The sequence below is a fragment of the Bubalus kerabau genome, chromosome 2 (assembly GCF_029407905.1).
Source record: "Bubalus kerabau isolate K-KA32 ecotype Philippines breed swamp buffalo chromosome 2, PCC_UOA_SB_1v2, whole genome shotgun sequence".
In the NCBI taxonomy this organism is placed as follows: domain Eukaryota; kingdom Metazoa; phylum Chordata; class Mammalia; order Artiodactyla; family Bovidae; genus Bubalus; species Bubalus kerabau.
In genome coordinates this window covers 173,453,838-173,458,027 of record NC_073625.1, presented here as the reverse complement: position 1 = coordinate 173,458,027, position 4,190 = coordinate 173,453,838, and the positions used below count along the sequence as shown (strand labels likewise).

The 4,190-nt window shown below is 39.6% G+C and overlaps 1 non-coding gene across 1 annotated transcript; it reads right to left on the bottom strand.

Annotated features, from left to right (window-relative positions):
• Window positions 1-1,384: 1,384 nt before the first annotated feature.
• On the bottom strand, window positions 1,385-1,486 carry LOC129645121 (U6 spliceosomal RNA). The gene has a single exon (XR_008711214.1). It is a non-coding gene; the product is annotated as a U6 spliceosomal RNA (small nuclear RNA).
• Window positions 1,487-4,190: the final 2,704 nt, after the last annotated feature.

The following is a 4,190-nucleotide window of genomic DNA, read 5'->3' as shown; positions in this document are numbered from 1 at the left end:
TCCTTGAAAGGAAAGCTGTGACAAACCTAGACAGCATATTAAAAAGCAGAGACATCACTTTGCCAGCAAAGGTCCATATAGTTAAAGCCATGGTTTTTCCAGTAGTTATGTACGGATGTATGAGCTGGATCATAAAGAAGGCTGAGCGCCAAAGAATTGATGCTTTCAAATTGTGGTGCTGGAGGACTCTTAAGAGTCCCTTGGACTTCAAGGAGGTCAGACCAGTCAATCCTCCAGGAAATCAACCCTGAATATTCACTGGAAAGACTGATGCTGAAGTTCCAGTACTTTGGCCACCCGATACAAAGAGCTGATTCATTGGAAAAGCCCCTGATGCTGGGAAACATTGAAGGCAAAAGGAGACTAGAACAGCAGAGGATAAGATGGTTAGATAGCATCACTTACTCAATGAACATGAATTTGGGCAAACTCCAGGAGATAGTGGAGGACAGAGGAGCCTGGCATGCTGTAGTCTATGAGATTGCAAAGAGTCGGACATGACTTAGAGACTGAACAACAACAACAAATATCTCCTTGCAGTTTAATCAATTTTACTTCATGTATTTTGAAGCACTGTTATTAGGTGCATGAACTTTTAGGGTTCTTAAGTCTCTTGCAGAATTGACCGTTATTATCATTATGAAATCCCTAGTAATATTTTTCTCTTATCTCTGGTCTTATTCCCATCTCTGAAATCTAACTTGACTAATATTAATATATCCACTCCAATCTTCTTTTGATTGATATTAGCATGATATATCTATCTCTGTCGTTTTACTTTTAGCCTATCTATATTTTTTTTTATCTAAATTCTTATAAACAGCATATAGTTGAGATCTTATTTTTTAAAAACCTATTTGGACAATCTCTGTCTTTTAACTGTTTTTTATCTAGACAGCTATATTTAATATGATTATGAATATGACTGGATTTTAACATACCATCATGTTATTTGTTTTCTTTGTCTCATGTGTTTTTTTTTGTTCAATTTAAAGTATGTTTCTGTTTTTGGATTGAATAATATTTATAATTCCATTTTTATCTCTTTTATTGTTCCATTAGCTATACTTTTTTTTTTTAGTGATTGCTCAAATGTTAACACTATTCATTTTAGTTTATCACAATTTACCTTCAAATAATATACTATTTCACTTATAGTTTAAAAATCTTACATTTCCATTCCCTCTCATTCTTTGTTTTACTGTTATCATATATTTTGCTGGGTTATAAATCCCCAAACATATTATCATTATACTTGTTTTAAGCAGTTAATATTTTCTTAAAAAGAAGGGTAAGTCTTTTATACCTATTCACACATTTACCATTTCTAGTCTTCTTCATTGCTTTGGATGTATCCAAATTTCTCTCTAGTATCATTTTCCCTTTTTTTTTTTAACATTTTATGTATTTGTGCCTCATCTTTGTGCAGGGGCCATGCTAATCTCTATTGTTCCAATTTTAGTATATGTGTTGCCAAAGACAACACTAGTATCATTTTCCTTTTATCTGAAGGACTTTCTTTATAGATTTATTATAGTCCTGACCTACTTGTGATGACTTCTTTGAGTTTTAGTATGTGTAGTATGTTTGCCTTCATTTTTTAAGATTTTTTTCCTGGATATAGAATACTTGGCTGACAGTTAATACTTTCAAGATGTTGCTCCACTGTCTTCTGCTTGCATTGTTTCTGAAAAGAAGTCTGCAGTTACTTTTATCTTTTTTCTTTTGAACATAATTTGTCTTTTTCTTTAGCTGCTTTTCAGACTTTCTCTTTACTACTTTAGTGACCTACAACATCAACTCATAAAGACAGCTTAGCCCAAACTTAATATCCATGGCCTTTGTATCATTCATCTTCTCTGGGGATTTTTAGCCTCCCTCTATCTCATGGGTTATTTTCTGGTGTGACTTCTGAAGTGAGCTGCATATTCACCTCCAGGATAGCTCCCCTCCATATTTCTACATCTGCAGGTCTAACCCTCATTTTCCCTCTTCACCTCTCTGAGTTCTGACAGGCTGACGCCCTGGAAGTAGAAGCACCATCTTCACAACCCTCCACCCGCTGGCAAGTCCCGTTCTGGGCCAGCTGTAGACCAAGTTGGAGGATGAGCAAACAGGCTCCAGGAGCACTTTGGAGAACAGATGTATGGCTCCTCACCTTTTATCATTGAGTGTCCTGAGGGTTTACAAAGGAGGGGCTCAGTGGGTGAATGAGGAGGCAAGGGACTTGTGAGGGGGCCTGCTAGCAAAATCAGCTCCATGGGTCTGCTTAATTAAATGTTTACTTGGGGTGGCTTATGCATATGCATTTATGTTGGGGTAAGATTTGGTGATGGAGATCATGGGGCACTAACCAACCACCTGCCTACTGGCACTATGCACCCTTGGTGGCACCTGGGTCTAGCCTCACCTTCAGATTAACTGACCCAGGGTCAAGAGATATGCCTTTTGTGTGTGATGAGTCTTTACCTAACTCTGCTGCTTAAGCCTACCCCAAAAGGCAGTATCAGAGGATTTGACTTCAAGGCAGAAACTCAAATGCTGGTTTGGGTGCAGGAACCCTGCTGGTTCCCCATCTCATGAACCACACCTCCCTCTGACCAGGATTCCTCTAACAGTGGTCTATAGGGCTGACAGAACAATACAATTACTTAAAGCTGACTGTCAGCTTTTACCTTCTGCTCTGACCACACTAAACATGACAACAGGAACTGACTGCAGAATTTGTAGGGACCCCGTGCAAATGGAAACTCATGGGCCCTTGTTCAAATATTATTAAGAATTTCAAGAGGATGACAGAGCACTTAACCAAGTGAGGAACCCTTCTGAGCACAGGGTCCTTTGCAGCCGCTGGCCGTGTGTGACAGGGTTATAAATACAACTTAACAATGTGCAGCAGGACCAGGAATTCCTTTTGCACGTTTTTTTTTTTTTTTTAGTTCTGACACTAAATACTTAGATCTCTTTGTTCTATTTTTTAAACTGCAAATATTAAGAACTACTGAAAATTAAAACATTTCCTTGGTATATTTGAATCATACTTCATGGTTATTTTCAAGCACACTGCCTACGTTCACATCCCTGCATCACAATTTAATCTCAGGCAAGTTAAATAACTTCTCTGTATTTCAGTCCCTCATTTGTAAAATCGGGGATAATAACAATGTCTAACTAAAGAGATTGTTGTAGGGTAAATGAGATCATATATGAGGTGCTAAATATAGTGCCTAAGGCTCCAACTAGCACCTCTATATGAGTTAGAAAAAGAGCCCCTTTGGGTAGAGGAATTAAAAGGCACTTCCTCTCACCAATGAGTCAGAGAAAGTTACCCCTTCCAGGTCCATGCTTCATGCCCAGGACTTGGCAAACAGACCTTGGCTGGCTTTCAGCCCCACTCATACCCTTGGAATGCCCCATTGTGCCAAGCACAGTACTTAAACATGTGGGTGGCCATGATCGCATCTGATGCATAGTGAATGCTCCGTAAATCCAAAGCTCTTGTGAGGCCTGTGTAGCATAGTGGTTAAATCCATGGCATCCGGAATCAGACCTAGATATAGAATGGTTGAGTTGTAAAATTTGTCTTCAACACCCTCCATTCTCCTTTGGTGCTTCTCTTTCTCCGTTTCCTCCTTGAAGCATCCCAGCTCTCCCTCATCTTCTCTGAAGGAATTGGACACAGTCAGGCAGTGCAGGAAGCCAAAGCTTGTCAAGTCCTGATTAGGCAGACTGTTTCCTTGGGAGTGAGATCGAGAGGCAGAGTCTGGCAAGACCATTCAGTCCTGGCTTTGAATTCTGGCTCCTCAATCAATAGAAATTGTGTACAGGTAGCAAGAGAATGGCCTTGTATTCACTACTGACCCTAACTGAAATTTCATATGCCCAGTACATGGTAAAGGCTTAAAATTGTTTTATTGATAGTTATGATAATTTCTTTCAGAGCACAGGCCATGGGTTGTTTTTATTTTATTTATTTACGTATTTATTTATGTTTGGCTGCCCTGGGTCTTCCTTCCTGCTTTCTCTAGTTACAGCAAGTGGGAACTACTCTCTGGTTGGAGTGTGTGGGCTTCTCCCCATGGTGGCTTCTATTGTTGCAGAGCACAGGCTCAGTAGTTGTGGCACATGGGCTTAGTTGCTCCATGGTGTGTGGAATCTTCCTGGACCAGGGGAAACAAACCTGTGTTCCC